This window comes from Chinchilla lanigera, unplaced genomic scaffold (genome assembly GCF_000276665.1).
Source record: "Chinchilla lanigera isolate Chin_1 unplaced genomic scaffold, ChiLan1.0 scaffold00037, whole genome shotgun sequence".
In the NCBI taxonomy this organism is placed as follows: Eukaryota; Metazoa; Chordata; class Mammalia; order Rodentia; family Chinchillidae; genus Chinchilla; species Chinchilla lanigera.
The window spans coordinates 1,656,659-1,677,911 of record NW_004955438.1 but is presented as its reverse complement, the minus strand read 5'-3'; the positions used below and the strand labels follow the sequence as shown (position 1 = coordinate 1,677,911).

Below are 21,253 nucleotides of genomic sequence, written 5' to 3'. Positions count from 1 at the left end.
CCCGAGAACAATTCTTTCCTCATGTCTGATTGCCAGACTGATTCCACAGAACTGGGAAGTAATTCCAGTGGGGCTTAGGGGTGTGTGAGACAGAGGAAATGCTCGCGCACATGCACACGAGCACACACACACACACACACACACACACACAGGAAGGAAAAGGAAAACAGTGAGAGAAGGTAACAGACCCCAAAGAGACCTCTAATTAATTCTTCTAGCCAAACACCAAGCCTCAAAGGACTCCAATGTTATTAGCAGTGTCTAGGACTATGAAATGATAACTATTTTTTCCTCCCTTAAAAGTTTTTATATGTGTTCCAAATTTCTTCTAATACATATTATGTTAAAAATGGAGACGAACATTTTTATTATTATCCCCTCTTCAGCATCTTCGGGAAATGGAAAAGTCCGGATTTTTTTTTTTCTTCAGCTTTAAATGTACAAGACTCTGCCATGATGTTGGGACAAGCTTTGGTGGGAGAGGGATCTGGTACCTTCTCGCTACCCAGGCAGGATGCCGTGGTCCCTGTGTGTGTTTTCTATCATGAAAATGGAACTTCCCTCATCCTCGAGCGCAGCCCAGGGCTGTCTCCCAATTCTCTTCTCTGGATTTTAACCTTTGCTTTAAGCTGTAGTTTAGGCAACAAAGTAAAATTCATTGTGTCTTTAAAAAACAAGTTGCAGTTTATAAAAGTTTTAACTACTTAGCAGTCCAATTATTTAAATACAAGATGACCAAACCTTTCATATTTTCATTAATTTTTATAAGATAACAGGAAATATAAAAATGACAATTTTATCAAATTTGTTCAATACAAGAATCAACTGTCTGAAATGACACCTGCCCGACCGACACTCAGGAGAGCCAGTACACACAGAAACGCACTGCCTGAGTGACGCTCGGAGCACACGGCTAAGCGGTTAAAGGAGTCTGGTCCCAGACCAGCTCCCACTCTGACTCCTCAGGATAGTTCTGCAGTTAAGAGCACAAGGCATTAGAGCACCTCAGTCCACGTTCTAAATGCACCACATGGAAGTAGAGACCTCGAGGAAGTTATAGAACCTCTCTCAACTCAGTCCTCCCATGCATCAGAGGAGGACAACAGTAGTCCCAGTACCGACTTCACAGGCTGCTGGGAAGATGAAGCGGAGTAAGGTAACTCAGGCACTCTACTTCACCAGAGCTGGCATTTCTATTTTATTCTCAGGAAACCTTGGAATTGTTTTAATCAAGTATGGTAAGATGCCTAAACACAGAAATGATTATAGTGAATGAGGACTCTCTTAGGCACAAATCCCTAGCTGCAGAAGGCATGGTGTACCACACAGGGCAACATGAAGAGGCGCCCGGGTCTGTCAAGGACAGAAGGAGTAAGAGGAAAATGTGAACAAGAGCCTTTGCTGTGAGTTTTATGAGGAAAAATGGGTGAAGCGAGATAGTTTAGGACTGACTGGATAACTTTCAGTGAGCTCTGGGGCACAGCAGCTATCCCCAGTTATCTAGTATCTGGCCCTGGGGCAGTAAGAGCCCGGGGAATGGGGCCCAGAGTGTAAGAGCTTGACTGAGGAAGTAGTTCGGAAATACAGGTTCTGAATTCAACAGTGTGAACACAACTGGCACACTCCCATGAGAGCTGCTTGCCATCTCTAGGAATTAGTTAACCGTGTAAAGCAAAGAACCCAAGATATCAAAGCATCAGAAAATATAGAAAATAAAAAACTGATTAACTTTGTAGCCTAACTATACTAGCCTAGGGACCGCATCCAGTACCATGGTTGCAAACGCCATCTACACTCAGGTGACACACAAATGCGCATCCTCTTGACCCAAGCTGGACAGATTCAGTGCCTCTCTGACATCACTCCAGTGTCTAATGGGCATAGCATAACTTTTCCACCAAACGCACCACCACCGAAGTGCTCCTTCCATCATCATCTCCATCTTAGGAAATGGTAACGGTACACTTGGGAATTTATCAGACCACAAATCTTGATGTCATCCTTGACATCTGTCCCAAAACAGAGACTAACATCACCTTCCCATCTAAAATAATTTTTAAAAACTGGATAAGAAACATAAAATGGTGGTACTCAAGGCACTGGATATCAAAACAAACAAGGACACTGATTCCAGAGAGATGGCAGAGAAACAAGGTGAACCCTCTGTGTGCTGCAGGTTACTGCAGTCAGAGCTTCTCGGTCACCACACTGGGAAAAGGAAATCACGGCCCTGAAGTTGAGCTGACGGAGCTGAGTCCAGGAGGAGCCCACAGGAGAGGAGCAGGCTGTACAAAGAGACGACATCGAAGCTCTTGCAGAGTCTGCCTCTGGTATTCAGCTGAGTATTTATCAGCATGTATAAGTATAGGAAAGAACAACTTAAAAAAGGAATAAGGTTAACACCATGCAGTAGCCCTATTTCTGCCAGCCAAACTGGAAAAATGTCACAATTCATGGGTATCTGTTATCATACCCAGAAAGGTCTTAGCTCAGTAGTGGGGAATATCCTAAACACTGTTCTGTTCCTATCAAATGGATTTTAAAAGCAAGACTTGAAAAATTTTTTTCTAAGTATCTTAACAGTATTCTAAAAAAAACCTCGAGTATTTATAAGAATAAAATATGTAGCACTCTAAAAGATAAAGACAAAAAAAGATAAAAACATATTTGACATCTAATTTAAAAATTACCACATACACAAAGAAGAAAATATTACACATAATGAGAAGAAAAACTGCAGTCAAAACCAACCCAGATCTGAAATTGATGTTAGAATTAGTAATACCTCCATATAATACATTTTAAATTTTAAGAACTTTGGGTAAGAGGTGGGTCCTCCAATGAAACTTTTAGAAATGGAAACCATCATGCATAAGATTGAAAAATTCACTGGACAGAATTCATGAAAGATTAGACACTGCAGGAGAAAGAAAAAGATTAGTGACCTTGAAGACCTACCAACAGACACTACTCAGAATGAAACACATTGTAATGAACATTTTAATGAAAAATTCATCAATAAGCTGTAGGACAAACTGAAGCCATCTAGGACATATACTTGGAGTCTCCAAAGAAGATGAAATCAGAAAGGTAAAGAAAAACTATATGAAAAAGGAGTGCCTGAAATTTTTTCAAAATTGATTTTTTAAAAAAGCTTTAAGCCAGCAGATTCAAGAAGTTCAAGCCCCAAAAACAAAAACCAGGAGAAAACCTATATAAATTGTACAAAACCACTGATAGAGAAAAAAAAATCTTAAAAGCATCCAAAGGAAAAAAGATACATTATGAAGTGAAAAAGAAAGGTAAGAATGCTAGCACACACTTCACAGGAAACAATACAAGCTAACCTTCTATACCCAACAAAAATGTCCTTCCAAAACAAAAATAAAATAGTTATTTCAGAAATATTTTTTAAAATGATAGAATTCATCTCCCTGCACTATAAGAAATGTCAAAGGACTTCAATCAAGCAAAATGAAAAGGGTGTCAAATGGAAATAACATCCGTTTGATAAAGGAACGAAGAGGCCAGAAATAGTAACTTAATAAATATACACAGTGTCTTTCTCCTTATATTTGTATCTGTTTAAAAGTGACTGCTTACACAAAAATTAAAGCCAGGTATGACGGCACACACATGTAATCCCAGCCCTCAGGAGGCTGAGGCAGGAAGATCACAAGTTTCAGGCCAACCAGGGCTATATAGTACAGTTACGGTTAGCATGGACTATACAGCAAGATGCTGTCTCAAAAAAAAATCACGATGATGATAACAAAAACAGTGTAATGTGGAATCTATAACAGCAGAAAAATGTATTATATCAATGGCATAAAGGCTGGAAGGAAAGAAATGGAATTATATTCAATATTCTTATAGTCGATGACGTAGTATAATATCTTTTGAATGTTGACTATGAAAATTTAAAGATACATAGTAAAAAGCAATCATTAAAATAACAGAAAAATTTAAACTCATGAGCCTGTTAAGGAGATAAAATAGAACCATGAAAAATATTTAATCCAGAAGTAAGTGTAAGGAAGGAAAGAAGAAATAAAGAACAGACAAAACAAATAGCTAGCCAGGTGTGGTGGCACATGCCTGTAATCCTAGCACTTGGGAGGCTGAGGTAGGAGGATCACTGTGAGTCCAAGGCCAGAGTGCATTATATAGTGAGATGTTGTCTAAAAAAAATAAAAATCTAGGTTGGTTAGATGCATGAGTCTAGTCTTGTCATCTCTCTTATTTTGTTTAGCCTGTCCAGTCCACCCCACCCCACGTCAGTTTGTTTTGTTGTGTTGTGTAAAAAAAGAGAGTCTTATATGTGCTGCCTTCAAAAAGTGTTCTTTAAAAATAAAAACACAAATAGGTTAAATGTAGAAGAACAAAAAAGATATACCTTGCCAACGCTAATCAAAAGAAAACTGAAGTAGCTACTTGTATCATTCAAAATTGCTTTTGGAGAAAAGAATATTACCAAGACTAAAGAAAGTCATTTCATAAGGATAAAGGTTTCAACCCATCAAGAGGATATGTAGTCCTAAACATTGAAACACCTTTCTTAATTTGGATTTTGCTGCATATAAAATTTCTGAGTCTGATGGTTTCTAAACAAAAGAGAGGCTTATTCTGCAGATCCAAAATATGGTGCCAGCAACAGGTTTTGCTGAGGGCCTTCATTGAGGAATCACATGGTAGGAACACAAGTGAATTAGTTAATTTTCTGTTACTATAATGAAATTCCTGATGGTAACTACTTTATAAAGAAAAGAGCTTTATTTACCTCATCATTTGGGGGACTGAAAGTCCAAGCATAATGGCACCAATTCTGGTGAGGGGCCCCTGGCTGCATTAGATCACGACATCATGGTAGAGCAAGAGAGACAGATAGGCACAGACACAGACACAGACACAGACACAGACACAGACACAGAGGTATCTGGCAAGCGAGGATGCAAGAGACTGGAGAGGGCCCAGGCTTGTTCTTGTATAGCAACTCACTCTCATGAGAACTAATTTACTCCTACGAGACCTAACCCACTGCAAAAGACCAGCATTAGCCTCGTCAGAACTGTGACCACTAATCCAGATATATTAACGTCACTGGATTAAGAAACACCTAACAGATTCACAGAGCATGTTCCTGGATGTGCCTTGGTGGGCCACGGAGGCACGCCCTTGGGTACGGCCTTGACCCTCACCTGTTCCTCTCTGGTACAGTTTCCTTGCTGTGCTTCTCAGCCACCATGAACTGAGCACTTTTGTCCCACCACACCCTGCTGCCATGATGTTAACGCCTTGGAGCCGGCTGACTATGGACAGAATTCCTCAAAACTGTGTTCTAAATTAAAGCCCTACTTCTTGAAGTTGTGGGTGTCGGGTATTGTGGCCAGGCCATAAAAGAGTTGACTAACATGACTCAATCACCTCCCACCTCTTAAAGGTCCCACCTCCTTTTAAAACCACTACATCAGTGACCATGTTCAGAATACATGAACCTTTGGGGAACAAACCATATCCAACCCTTAACAGTACTCAATAAACAAAGTAAAAGTTATGGGACTAAAAGAAAAATAGAAAAACCCACAATTACAGTCAGAGATGTCCATTATTTTGCTCCCCAAAATTCATAAAACAAATAGGAAATGAATAAGGACATAAAAGTATTAGAATGCTGTGAACCAACTTGACCTAACTGCCATTTATAGAACACTCTGCTCAACAGCAGCGAATACATTCTTTCCAAATGTAAAAGAAACACTTACCAAGAAAAACCATATTCTGGGGCCAAGGATGTAGCTCAGCAGCATAGCACTGCCTGGCAAGCAAGAGGCCCTGAGTTCAATTCCTGGTACTAAAAAGAAAAAAAACATATTCTGGGTCTTAAAGCAAGCCTCAATAAATGTAAAAGGATCAATGCCCAAAAAATATTCTCTCACCATAATGGAATCAAATTATAAAACAGTAACAGAAAAATCTCTCCCAAATATTTGAAAATAAAAAATACAATTCTGGGGCTGGGGATTTAACTCAGTGACACAGCGCCTGCCTGGCAAGCACAAGGTCATGAGTTCGATTCCTGGTACCAGAAAAAAAAGAAAAGCCAACAACAACAACAAAATAATACAATTCTAAGTCACACTTCAGTCAAAGACGAAATCAAAAGAGAAGTTACAAAGTAGTTGAAACTCAGTTAAAATGAAAATACAACGTATCAAACTTTGTGAGATGTCATAATATAGTAAAGGGGGAACAGTATATGAAAAAAGGAAGAAAGGTCTCAGATCAATGGCGTCAGCTTCCACCATAACAAGCTAGAAAAAGAGAAGCAAAAGAATCCAGAAAAAAAGAGAAATAACAAAGAATAGAAATCAATGAAGGAAAAACGGGAGAGAAGCAGACTGCTCAATGAAAAAAAAAAGCATTTTATGAGAATAGTTATAAAATTAGCAATTCTCTCATCAGACTGACAGGAGAAAAAAGTGAAGACACAATTACCAATTTCAGGAACAGAGGTGACACTATTACAGATACTACAAATGTTAAAAGAACAATAAGGCCCTACTAACCACACTTTCGTGCCAATAAAGTTGACAATTCGATCTAAACGGGGAATTCCTTGAAAGACACAAAATGCCACAGCTCATGCAAAAAGTCAGTAACACAAAAAAACCCCCTATGTGTTAAAGAGATGAAATTGTAGTTCACCTTCCCATGAAGGAAATTCTAGGCCCAGATGGCATCAAAGGGGAATTCTACCAAACATCTAAGAAAGAAATAATACCAATTCCACACAAACCCTTCCAGAAAACAGTAGACAGAATACTTTCCAACTCATTCTATATAAGACCAGCATTAGCCTGATGTCAAAACCACGCAGACAATACAAAGCAGGGAAAGGTACAGAACAATGTCCACTGTGAACATGAATGCAAAAATCCTTTTTTTAAAAAACGAGTGAATCAAATCCAACAACATAACAAACTTTCTCTTCTTGTTACGCCCTATCAGGAAATACAGAGTCCGGATCTGTCTCCCTACTGGAAACATTTGGTTGGACTACTTCATGAAGACGGTTATCTACCTGGCTTCCTGAAAGTTACTTCTTGGTGCTTTATAATTAAGTATACTGTGACAAAGTACTTTCAAATGTTGTAACTAACCTATTATTTATCACATTTCAATTCATTTAGTCTGTTTGGACTCATAGACTTCTACTTTTTCCAATGAACAATAACTCATTATCAGTTTATTCATTGTTTTAACGACTTCGCTGAAATATTTTAACATACATACAATAAACTAACCATATTTAAAATGTATAATCATATATTTTGACATACATGTACATGTATAGATCATCACCATAACCACATTAAACCTATCTATCTCTCCCCTAATGGCTCTCCATGTCCTTTGTAATTCCAGTCCCATCCTCCCACATACCTCTCACCTATGGACAACCAATGGCTGCTTTTCATCAGACTGACAGAATTTTTTAGTTTTATATAAATGGAATCATAAAGCCTACATTTCTGTTTTGTCTAACCCTTTTCAGTCAATATAATTATTCTGAGATTGATTTATGTTGTTCAGTGTATCAACAGGTAACTCTTTTGTCATGCTAAGTAGTGTTCCACTGTGTGACTAGACCACAATTTATTTATTTATTTATTGACTCATCTGTTGATGGATATTTGGATTGCTTCCAGTTTTAGAGTATAAATAAATGTTTTCAGTTCTTGTGGGTAAACACTTACAAATACACTGCTAAATTCTGTTTCACTTTTTAATAATTTGCCAAATAGCAAACATGATTGTACCACTTTACATTCCAACAGTGCTAGCATTCTTCCTCATCCTCCCAATACTCAGTATGATATCTTTTTCATTTTAGTCATTTAGTTGTGAAGTGGCATCCCACAAGGGTTTAAATTTGTATTTCCCTACATCAAAGATCAACAACTGGGATCTCATCTTACTGAAAAGTTTTTGCACATCAAAAGAAATCACCAACAGAGTAAAACGAAAACCCATGAACTGGGGAAAAATTTTAACCAACTGTCCCTCAGACAAAGAACTTCTATCTAGGACATATAAACAATTTTTAAAAATCAGACCCCCAAAATTCAACGACCCAATCCAAAAATGGGCATCTAAGATGAATACACACTTCTCACATGAAGAATACAAATGGCAAATAAACATATAAAGAAATGTTCAACATCACTGGTCATTCAAGAAATGCAAATTAAAACACTGAGATTCCATCTCACCCCAGAAAGAATGGCTATCATCAAAAAATCAACCAGTAACAAATGCTGGAGGGGCTAGGGGAAAAAGGAACCCTTCTCCACCGCTGGTGGGAGTGTAGACTGATACAACCACTGTGCAAATCAGTGTGAAGATTCCTCAATAAACTAGGACTAGAGGTCCTATTCAACTCAGCTATTAGCCTTCTGGGTATTTTTCCAGAACAACTAAAAACATCATAACAGTGATACATGGGCACCCATGTTCATAGCAGTGCAATCTATAATAGCCAAATCTTGGAAACAACCCAAAGGCCCATCAACCGAGGAATGGGTAAAAAAGATGTGGTATTTTTATACAATGGAGTACTAGTCTGTTATAAAGAAAGATAAACTCAAGGCTTTTATAGGTAAATGGATGCAACCAGAGACCATACTCGTAAGTGAAATAAATCAGAACTGCATCTGTAAACATCATATTGTCTCCCTAGTGTAAAAACCTCAAAGAGTAAATAAAGTCTGAAAGGTACAATAGATATTATGAAAGGGAAAGAAACTGCTCAAAAAGAAAGAACAACTGGGATGAGGGAAAGAAGAAAAGAAAGAAGGAGGAATATATATATATATACACACAAGATAGCTAAGATAATTGTACTACTAATTTCTATTGGTTTATTGAAAGAAACAGTTAATGTTTGTTTGATCAATTTTGCATGCCTATATCTGGTTATCTGAGCAACAACTTTGAAGATAACAATATGTAATACAACAACCACTGTTAATTTCCTATCATCTTGTTTTGAAATTCTGTATCTTTTTTATTGTTTTTGTGTTGTTTTGTTTTTGTTATTTTGTTTTTAATTTTCTTTTAAAATAGAAAATAATAAATTCATATTTCTCTAATAATAAAATGGAACATCTTTTCATGCACCTATTTGCCACCTCTATATATTCTTTGGTGAAACGTCAGTTTAAACCTTTTGCCCATTTTTAATGAGTTGCTCCTTTTCTTATTATTGAGCTATAAGAATTCTTTATATAGTCTATAAACAAGTACCTTTATCTCATACAGGATCTGCAAGTGTTTTCTCCCCTGTGAGGCTTATCTTTCCATTCTCTTATGTAATTTGTCAGAATCATAATGGAGTCATGTGTGTTAAGTCCTAACAAAATAAATAAAGCCAAAAGGTTATGAAGCAGAGCTCTATGCATACATGACTAGAATAAACGCTAGTACATTCTCTGGTGGGCTCTTATGCACATATGCTTATAATCAAAACTTTGCCAAAGACTTTCCAAACTGCAGCTTGCTACATACATCACAAAGACGGTTAGCAGGCTGTGCAAGAACACTGGGTGACACACTGTCTCAACTCAAGAACTGATGTCAGCTCCTGAGATAAGGCCCTGTGACCAGTGTTCTCTTTATTTCAAAATAAATTACATGTACTTTTCTGCTTTTAAAGCTTCCTCCTACCGTAACCTGTTTGGGTATGTCTCTGGTTCCCCAGCATACACATTCCACGTTATAATCTTAGGCTACTCTTGATTAAATGCAGTGTTTGCTACGTAGGTTGACGTACTAACTATACTTCTGGTTTCACATTTGAGTGTATGATCCACCTGGAACCAACTTTTATTTTTAATGTGAGGTGTGAATCACAGTTCAGCTTTTCATAACAATATTTCATTGTTCCAGCACTGCTAAATAGACAAATCTTTCTCAACTGAATTGCCTTTACATCTTAGTAAAAAAGTTAATATTTGTGTGGGTCTATTTCTGGACCCTGTTCTGTTCCAGGGATCAGTTTGTCTATCTTAACATCAACACTATACTGTCTTTATTATGATAATTTTAAAGTGAGGTAGTGTTAGGACTCCAACTCTGCTCTCCCTTTTTAGTGTTGTTTGCTAGCATACCTGGCATTTAGAATTGACTTCTCAGTTCTGAATTTTAGAATCAATGAATTAATTTCTACAAAAAAAAAAGGCTGCTGGGATTTTTATTGGGATAATCATGAATCTACACAGATTTCCTTGGGGAGAATACATATCTTAACAGTATCACATCTTCTGATCTATGAACGTTATGTATCTTCTTATATTTTCTTTCATTTCTCTCAGCAATATATTGATTCAGATATTTCACTTTAGAAATTTCTCTGAAGGAAATAATCCAAGATATGAAAGAAAAACATATGCAAAAAGATGTTCATCACATTGTTAATTATAATACACAAATACCAGTGTAGATGCAACCTAAAAGTGGGAAAGGAGGTTACTTAAGTGTTATGGAGCAGTCACACTTCATGTAGCCAATTTAAAATGAAGACTTTGAAGACTAGCATGGGAAAAATGCTAAAGACAACACATTAAATGAGGAAAGTAGTTCACTGTATTAATACAGGTTAGAACAAAATATACTAAAATTACAATGAGTTCAGACTGATAAAAGTATAATTTTTCTCAAATCCCTGAATTTTTAATAATATAGCTACTGCTTTAATGACTTTTTATTTTTACATAGAGATATAATTTGCATGAAATTTACCATTTTAGTGTATACAATTCACAGTTTTTAGTATATTTAGTTAGTATTTTTACTAAATTTAGTATATTCACTAACTCCAGAACACAGACACTATCTTATTTTTTAATCTGCTATACTTATTAGTCACACTTTATACATATCCACCCTGAGTATTCAATATGAAAGCCCCTTTTCTTCATTCAGTTGATCAGTACTCATTAACAGATAAGAAAAATTATACTGTAAATGCCCAAGTACACATGATTTTCCTGTTATCTTATGTTCTACCAACAGTCAACTCAGTTAATAATTTCATATTAAAATGAAAATCAAAATTAAGCTACCAAATCCCTCATTAGTACAATGCAAGTACCAACAGGTCCCTGATTTATAATTTTCATAGTTTTTTTTCTCTACAGTCATCAGTCTCTATTTTAATTGTTGATTCACTCTATAAGCATAGGATTTAAGCTACGAAGAAACAAAATCTGCAAAATCTGCTCACCATATGGTCCACAGCAATGCCTCTCAGTGAATGTACAATCATTCACAATACACTCAGCCTTTCACGCATACTGTCTCCCTTGATCCAGGCAAGAGCCTCTGGGATTGGTGCTGTCATTCCCTTAACAGCATAGATATAGGACCCGACACTCAAAAAGTTCAGGGTCGTGTCAAGGCTAATCAGCCAGCAATGGTGCACACTTGTAATCCCACCGCTTGGGAGGCTGAGGCAGGAGGATCACCGTGAGTTCAAGGCCAGCCTGGGCTACACAGTGAGATCCTGCCTTAAAAACAAAAAATCAGCCAGCAAATAGGTCAGTGCGTTGGCTCATTGTCTTCTAACACCAAAGCCTCTGTCTTTGTAGGAGACTCTGCCAGCCCTCCACACTGTCAAGTTCCTCACAAATTAGAGGAAAAGTAACACTGGGTGACCAGTGCCTGCTGTGGGCTCTCCATGCTGTCCTCCCAGCACCCTTGCTCAGAGCACCCAGCCACGCAGCCCCTGGGCTCAACATCAGTGTGCCTGGGCCACATACTGGGCTGCCATGGCCCTGGCTGTTGTCTGAGCTTCCTGGAGCCATCCCAGGGGACCAACAAATGACACTGAGTTTAGGAACAAATTCATGAACACACAGGGGTCTAGAAAGCCCTGGACACACAAACAAGCTGAGACTGGGAATTGCTGTGGAAAGGAAGCAAAAGAAGCCCAGGAGGTTCAAGGTCTCCAACTGCAGAAATGGACAAGGCCAGGGACTGTAACCTCAAGAGAAAGATCCAGATGGGGGCTGAACACTGGCCACAGTGGGAAAAGGGAACAATCTTTCATGGTAAGGCCGTGGTAGAAGCCCAGCCTGGGGTGACAGGGGGTTAAGCCAACTTCTACCGGAAGAATTGTGTGTGTGTCCATCTCCCCCATCCCCCACTCAACACACATCTTGTTCAGATGGGCTCTCTGGATGTGGAGTATCAAAAATAGTAAAAAAGCTGCCCAGAACCAAAGGCGTTTACAGATTTAGCACCACCTCACATGTGGTTACAAGTACAGTGAGACATGTCATCCCCTGACTGCAAATTCCAGGAGCACTTCAAACCCAGAACACTCCGTGGGAAACAAACAGGTATCTCTAAGAGTAACCCCGAGGGACACTGCAGGTGTAGTGATTGTGTCCAGCGAGAATCTAGCAGCACAATGCGATATAAATGTAACATTCTAATTGGCTACTAATTCTAACATTCTAATTGGCTGAGTAATGCAGTAATTTTCCTTATCTGCAGTTTTGCTTTCTGCAGTCTCAGTTACCTATGGTCACTGTGATCTGAAAACACTGAATAAAAAATTACAGAAATAAACAGCTCCGTTTTAAATTGTATACCATGCTGAGCAGCATGATGAAGTCTTGCACTGTCCTGCTCCATTCTGCCCAGGATATGAATCGTCCCTCTGCCTGCTGTACCCATTTTATACAAACTACCCAGCCATGAGTCACTTTGTAGTCCCACTGGTTATCAGATCAACTGTCACAATGTTGCAGTCCTGGTGTTTAGGTATCGTTACTTTGCTGAATAATGGCCCCAAAGTACAAGAGTAGTAATGCTAGTAATTCAGATCTGCCAAAAAGAAACCCTTGAAGTGTGTGCATGCACATGTGCACATGCACACACACCCACGCACACAAGCATGGGTTAAATAATTTGCCCAGGGGCACAGAGCTAAATCAGAGCTGGGAGTGGAGCCCAGGCAGTGATACTCCAAAACCACAATGCTCTCTGTATTGAAATGTTTCTTAGACTATCTGCATTCTTGGCAGCAGGGGTTGCAAGGGCCAAAGAAGTAGAGTGCATGCTTGCAATGTACAAAGCCTTGGGTTTGAGCCCCAGCAACCCCCCTAAAAAAAACCATACAATACTTCAGAAGTTTTGACCCAAGACTTGGACCTGGGTTCTAGGCCAGTTCTGCCAACTCATGAGCCTACTTACACAATCCTAAACAAACCATTTCAACTTCTTGGACCTCAACTGTCTGATTTGTAAATCAAAAGGTTGAGCAGGACCAAGAATAGTGAATGCATGGCATGCATGCCTCTCCTTCATTAATACACCCATGACACAGCCACACATCACTAATCAACCACAGAAAACACTCACTGAACCCAGGGGAAGACTGCCTGATCTCCATCCTGCATCATACAACCATCATTCATCAACTGGAATTGGCAGACGAAGTGCCTCTGCTTTCCCCAAGCTAGATGGTTTCTTTTTTTTTTTTTTTTTTTTTTTTTTTTTTTTTTTTTTTTCCTGTACCGAGAACTGAACTCACGACCTTGCGCTTGCCAGGCAGGCGCTGTGCCGCTGAGCTAAATCCCCAGCCCCCAAGCTAGATGGTTTCTAAGATGTCTTCTGACTCTAAAGAACTACAGCTCTGTTGCTAGCATTCTGAAGACATTTTTTTTTTAAATTTTAGCCCGAAGTCCAAGTAGACCAGTATCCCTATGGCTCAGTCTCCCTTCTGCAAGATGGATATTGGGTTATATTATGACATCATGCACAATGACATCACCCACTTTCTCCTCTAACCACTGTGAAGCTCACTGTAGGCCAATGCCCAATCTGAGTCATGCAGCCTGGATTATCTCTCATTGTAAGCAGATGAGACCCTCTCTCCTTGCTGCCTCCCTAAGGAAGCTTACTAGTAGTAGGGAGATCTAAGGCCAAAACCACTGACATGGTAAGATGCGGGGACACAGGTTCCTTCACACCAAGCACTGTGCTTCCAGAAAGTTCTAATCAAAAGGCAAATACTCACTAGTGGGAGCAACACAAGGAGCTGAGGTCACTAAACCTCAGCAGGGGTTTCTCCACCTATCTCTTCCAAACATGGCAACTAACCTGGAGCCAAGTTCTACGGAATGGGACGGGTTTTAAATACAGGTTCTGCTTCAGAGAAGGCCATCAGAAAAGTTGCAAGCATGGGTATTTGGGGAGGGCAGTTGCTAGTGGCTGCGAATGCTTAATGAATATGCTAAACAGCTTCCAAGGATACTTGCATTTTAAAAGGGAATAGAGATGTAGGCCAAAAGAATTACTATCTAATGGTGGAATTACAAGCATCAACAATGATTTAGGGAGGTATCAAGCAAAGAAAGTTGTTCCAGCATCCCTGAAATCCCAACAAATGAACTAATTTTACCGTGCAAACCCTCACCAAACAGCAAATGAGCTGCAAATTTAACAGATTAATAATACTACTACTGCCAACTTGTGACTCGGCCTGCCAGGGAGCAACCCTGTCACCACAAGGACAAACCAATACCCACAGGAGCCCAGGACATGCACTCTTTGGTCTGGAAAGCATCCACCTGGGAGCCTAGTTGCCAGAAAAGCTGAAGAGAACCCTTCCTTTCATCTGCCCCTTAATCACACACAGTGAGAAAATGCATAATTAATTTGTTCTAACAGTGGCTGGAAGAGAGAGGGCATTTCTGGAATGGCAATTACAGACAAGAAAAACAAATGTTAGGCTGCGAGCAGAATAATACACCCAGCCAGCCCGCCTGTCTTCCTTTCTTTTCCTTCCCCATCATCTTGTTCAAGCGACGGGCCTGGATATCAGACAGAAGTTTTGTTTTTAGTTTTCATTTCTTCACAGCCTTGAGCTCTTGGGGTCTGCTGGGAAGGAACAGAAAACAAAACCCTGAAAATACAGGTATGGAGCCTTCACTCCTCAGAATGAGAGCTGGACTAGGCACGAAGCTCAGGGCTCAGGCGCAGTGTGATGATCAACAGGCAGGGCGCCTGGGGACAGCTGTCCACATATAGCAGTAGATGAAACGAAAGAACTCTGGTGAATGTCATTGCTTGGGGTAACGACACTGTGATTACTTAGAAAAATGTCAGTTTTCAGAGATGTATACTGAAATCAGAGGTGAAATGCCATGATTTCTACAATTTACTTTAAATTTCTTCAACAATAAAAAAAAAAAATAAAAGAATTATAGCAAAATTTTTTAGGTCTAGATGCCAGATATGAGATTCACCATATTATGCTCTGTGCTTTATAATGACACCTGGAGTTTTTAATATAGAGTTTTTTTTGCCTTCAAGGTCCAAAGCAGATTCCACTGTGGCCCAGGAGACCCTGTGCGCTCCACCCGGGTCAGCCTCTCTCATCTCATTTTGTACCACATGCCCTATTAGCCACTCTACTCTGTCACACCGGCCTCCAGTCAGGTCCTTGAATAAGCCAAGCTCATTTCCACCTCCAAGCCTGAGGCTGTGGTTCCCTCCTGCCAGGGCTGGCTTTCTGGGCAGACAAGCCCTGAGGGTTAATCCTGATCGTCAGCTTGACTGGGTTGAGAGATGCCCACGAAAGTGAATGGACTGAGAGGACACTAACTTCATCAGTAGCTTAATCCACTGATGAGATCATAATTTAATGACATTTTGGGGAGGTGATGGGAGCAGGAGGTAAAGACTGGTTGGAGGGAAGGGGTCATGGAAGTATGACCTCCCCAGCCCCTTTCTCTCTGGCTTTTCCCTTGTTCCATGCTTCCTGGATTCCATGAGGTAAGCAGTTTTCCCCTCTACCAGGATGTTTGTGCATTAGAGTTGGCCAACCATGGATAGAAACCTCTGAAAACGTGAACCAATAAACCTCTCCTTTTAAGTTGTATACATCAGCTCCTTGGTCATAGCAATAAAAATCTGAGTAAGCACAACTTTATCCTTGACTCAGAAGAGCCCTGAGCTCACAGCTCAATGCCCTAAAGTCACTTGGAAAACAGAATAATGCCTCTGTTCCCCAAAGATGTCCACATCCTGATCCACGGATGTGTTACCCTACATGACAAGGAGATATTAAGGTTGCAGAAGAAATCAAGATTGCTAATAATAAGCTGACTTTGAATTAGGCAGATTATTCTGGATTACCCACATAGATTATTCTGGATTACCCAAATGGATTACCCAAATATAGCCATATCTCCATGGCTATTTTAAGTGGAAGAGGAAGGCAGAAGAAAGCCAGACAGAAGACAACATGAAAAGGGAGCCAATATTGCAACTTTGAAAACAAAGAAAAAACAAAGACATGGATCTCCCCCAGGGCCTAGACAAGAAACTCAGTCCTGCTGACAGCTTCACTTCCTCCCAGTGAGGACCACTTCAGACTTCCGACCTCCAGAACTACAGAATAATAAGTGCATATTGTTTTAAGGCACCGTATTTGTGGTAACTTGTTACTACAGCTAGAGGAAATTCATGCAGTAGCTGCCTTTTTGTTGTTTGTGTTGTTTTGTCTTGTTTTGTTTTTTCGTACTGAGCAACGAGCCCAGGGGCTTCATGCACGTTAGGCAAGGATGCCACTGAGCTACATCCTCAGCTCTTTCACTTTACTTTTCAGTTGGTTTTTCTAGGCAAAATCTGATGAGACAATGGACATGCTCTGGGGATTCAGTTTCACATACTGTCCCATCTCCTCTGTATGGATTCCTGGTCCCCTGGTTCCCCCCACTTTCCGTACCCACCCTTGAGTCACGGCAGCTCTCTGCCTAGGGTGGCTGCCAGGGCACACTGGTAGGCGAGGCCTATATTCTGCCATTGCTCCTCATCCCTGCAGGAGCCCAAAGCACAGGCACAGGGAGAGTCCAGGTCATGTAGGTGCCATCCAGCATCCACCCCAATCCATGACTAGAATTAGCACAAATTCAAAAGGCAACATGGCCTCTCACCACCAGCCTCTCCCAGTCCAGATGTGAGCACGGCCCAGCACTTAAAATGCGATCTCTGGAGAATGCTAACGCCCCAGCAGTTGAGACAGAGGTCCATAAGAAAGGATACTGACTTCTCCACTTCCAGCCAGAGCCACATTCTGTTTTGCATTGGGCCCCACAGTCTACCCAGCCAGACCTACCTCCTCCTCTAGCAGTCATCCCCCTTCTGCACTTACTGCTTCTTAGATCACCCTTCACAGTCAACAGAAAAGCCCAATATCTGAGAGCCCTCCCCCAGCCCAACCTTCAGTTGCTCTTTATCCCATAACTACATTCTGCCTCCTTTAGGGCACTTAGAGCAGAAACTAAAATTATCATATTACCTCCTTCACCAATTCACTGCAGAGTGCATACTGCGCCCACGGTGTCATGACTGTTTCTAAGTGCACAAACATGACACAAAGCAAAACAAACTGAACCCTGCCCTCCTTAACCACATTCCCTTGTGGGGTCCATCAATTATTACTTATCATGTATCCTTTCAAGAATAGACCTCTGGGGCTGGGGATTTAGCTCAGTGGCAAAAGCGCCTGCCTGGCAAGCGCAAGGTCGTGAGTTCGGTTCCTGGTACCGGAGAAAAACCAAAAAAAAAAAAAAAAAAAAAAAAAAAAAAAAAAGAATAGACCTCTGTACACCTAGCACATAGTAGGTGTGTTTGGCACACAGTAGGTATTCAATAAATAGTTGCTATTTAAAGGAGTGAATGAATAGCAACTTGGATATTCTGCACTGTGACCAGCAGCATGGAGACATCTTTCTTCATCATATAGATGGTAGGGCGTGAAGATCTATTCCATAAGCAAAAAATCAGAGTAAGAAAGGCCTAGAGACTGATCTGGGATGGAAGAGACAGTACCCCTATTCCCAAACCGACTTGTCTTAAATTAGCCTGACATATGTCCTACGATTATCAGTCAACAGTTTATTTGTATATTTAAGTGAAGTTATTCTGCTAATTGGACATATGTCTCATGGTTCTACAAAGAAAAGTCTATTAAAAAGTCTTGCTGTAATAGGCAAGAGCTTTGAGCGTAGTTCCATTCAGGGACAAGAAGAGTACTGAGTGGATTTTAATTTGGTAGAAAATAGCTGCTTGGGGCCAAGACAGTGAGAAGTAGGAAATCAAGAAGAGCCTATTAGATTATTGCTGCTGTTAACAAGCATCTCGACCACCCTTACAGCAGTAGTATGCCTTCCATTAATTTCATTAACAGGTCATGGCCTGCCTGCTCCTCTGCTGTTCTAGCCATTCCCACTTCGGAGACACGGCCACTGAGGCAAGAGAAATATATTTCACCTGAGCCCATATGAGTCTGTCCTCACAACCCCTGCAGCCAGACTTCCTGAGCACACAAAGGTATGAGATGTTTGGTTTGGTTTTGTTTGGGGGATTTGTTTTGTTTTTATTTTTTGAGACAGGGTCTCACTATGCAATCCAGGCTGACCTTGAACTTGCTACATAACCTCTCAAATTCACAATCCTGCCTCGATCCAAGATACACAGTTCACTGGGTTTCAGAAGAAACACAGGAACTGGGGGGACAGCAGAAAGGCGCAAAGAACACTGGTTTCTCAAGGCTTCCCAAGTGGCTCAAACTGCCTGATGTAATAAGGAAATCCATGCCTTGTAGACTACTGGCCGACAAAGTCCCCGAAGGCTCATCTGGCAGAGGAACTGGGAAGCGCAAGGCTCACAGGCACAGCAGAAGCCACACCATTTGGGGTTGAGTCCAAACTCCTGTGATGGTTTGAACGCTGTCCCCCAGAAAGAAACGTCCGCATCCTAACCCCTCAAACTTGGAAAAATAAGTGGGTTTGTTTGTGTGTTTGTTTGTAGTAGTGGGGACTGAACTCAAGGCCTTTACACTGAGCTACATTCCCAAACCTTTTTCATTTTTCACTTTGAGACAGGGTCTTGCTAAGATGCCCAGGCTGGGCTCAAACTCGAAATCTTCCTGTCTCAGCCTCCCAGACTGCTAAGATTATAGGTGCACACTACCATAACCAGCTGTTAAGAAGAAGTTTTTGAAGATGTAAGTATGCTATGAATTTTTAGATGAGATTATCCTGAATTATCCAGGTACCTCGAAGTCCAATGATAAATGTCCCTGTAAGAAAGAGAAGAGAAGACCAGAAGCAGAGGCTGGAGTGATGCAGCCATGAGGAATGGCTGGAACTGCAAGAAGAGGCAAAGGATTCTTTCCTTGAGCCCTCAGAAATAGCATGGCTCTGTCTGTACTTTGATTTCAGAATTCTGGCCTCCTGAACTACCAGAGAATACATTTCCATTGTCTCAAGCCACCAGATTTGTGGTAATTTGTTATGGCAATCACGGGGAAGTAATGCACCCACTTACTGGCTGTGGGCCCTTGGAGAAGTCAGTCGATCAGTCTGAGCCTCATTTTCTTCACCTCTAAAATGCTGATGATGACGATGTCTATCTTGTAGGGTTGTTGTGAAAGTTAAATGAGATTATAGAGAGTCCTTAGCGCAGCATCTGTCCCATGACTACTGACCAGTAAATGTGGCCACTTGTTCTTAAATCAGAGAAGCCCAGCCATAGTCTGCGATGAGGTCTGAGACAGACAACAGTGGTGGAAGCTGGACTTTTTACAGCTGCTGCCCCATTGAACCCTTGACATCAAGTCCAGGCTAAATGCAAGGCACAGCACCTGGGGGGCAAAGCATTCCGCCACCTGACACACATGGCAGAAGCAGGTGCAGAGCTGTCTGTGGCAGCAGAAAGCAGCCCCGTGCGTCCGGGCAGCACACATAGGCAAGAAAGCCACAGACACACACAAACAAGGAACCAGCTAATGGCAGCACCCATGACGTTAGGATGAAGAGATGCCCGCATACAGCAACAGCCCCCACGTCCAGGAACGCAGGGAGTTATTCTGTTTTATTAGCAACCATGGCCTGTAGAAAGGAATTACTACTATAGAGCACCAGAAGCAAATCTCATCCCACCAGGTATCTCTGAGCCTGATGCAGCCCCAGGGGACAGTAAGGGTGAGCTCAGAGAAGAAAAGTGCTAGAAAGACTGGCCAAACCCAGCAGGGGAAAGGTAAAGGCAACAGTGGGTGCCAGCCGCAGTGCGGCTGAGTGCCCACTCTGGATGATACAGGCTTGCTTCTCAAAGTGTGACCCTGCTCCAGTGACAGCGTGCAAAGCATGGTCCAAGACGTAATTTGACACGGTACCATGAACATTTACTTGTGTATGCACTAGAGGGAGAGATGGAGAACTATCAAACCTGTAATTTCACAGATAGTTTGCCTGAAACAAAACCGAGAAAACAAAAAAAAAGTCAGTAAGTGAAAAAGATCACAGAAATACCTGAGCAGTTAGAAGTCTGTGGCAATGTTCATGAATCCAAGATGGTGCTTGTTCTATTTATGTAAAAAGAAGGCTGAGGTTAGAGAAGAAGCACCCACGGGCTACAGCTCCATAGGTAAAGTATTATTTCTGAAATTGGGCAGTGAATACAAAGGTGGTCAGTGAATTATGTTCATACCTTTACTTAGGTCTTAAATATTTCACTTTAAAAAACAGGCTATATGCAGATATAGCAGATTAGAATGCTGTGACTGGCCATGGTCCATTGGCCACTAACAAGTTTAGACCAAGCAAGAGAGTAACCAGCCTTTCCACGTTTGCCTTGGACTACAGAGATGCTACCGTGTGAAGCCCCATCTCCAGAGGGAAGCTCCGGTCATATCACATTTTCCCCCAGGACCCCCATGATGTCTGTGAATCCCACCAACTCTCTCCCAGACCACAGCAAGGCCCAAGAACCTGCTCATATAGAACTTGAGAAGGCTTTGGGTCAGGGCCACTGCAGAGAACTTCACAGATTTGTGAGCCTCAGAAAGGTTCGGGTATACAGAAAGCTTTTTAAAAAGAAGGTACAGGACTCCATCACAAACTGCCTCCCTCATTCCAGAGAACCGATCCTTAGATGACCCAACCAGAATACATTAAATGCAGCTCATGCTCCTGCAGAAATTATCACAAGCTCTGAGAAAACCAGTCACCAAGATAGTGAGGATTCAATTTCCCTCCTCCTCTAAGAGAACCCTCTCCCGCAAATGTCCCTGAGATGACAAAGAAAAGTCGCAAAAGAGGGTCTGGGGGTACAGTGTGTGAAAACCCACTGACTGGGTGGACAGACACGGTACACGCAAAGGAACAGTAACACA

General features: G+C 41.0%; 1 protein-coding gene and 1 long non-coding RNA gene across 5 annotated transcripts in view; one reads left to right on the top strand and one right to left on the bottom strand.

Moving 5' to 3' along the window:
• Positions 1-21,253, bottom strand: part of Adck1 (aarF domain containing kinase 1) — a 122,119-nt gene that overhangs the window by 82,880 nt on the left and 17,986 nt on the right. The window lies entirely within an intron of this gene.
• On the top strand, positions 13,629-19,349 carry LOC102022014. Its single transcript, XR_001235138.1, has 3 exons — positions 13,629-14,008; positions 18,266-18,408; positions 19,132-19,349. It is a non-coding gene; the product is annotated as an uncharacterized LOC102022014 (long non-coding RNA).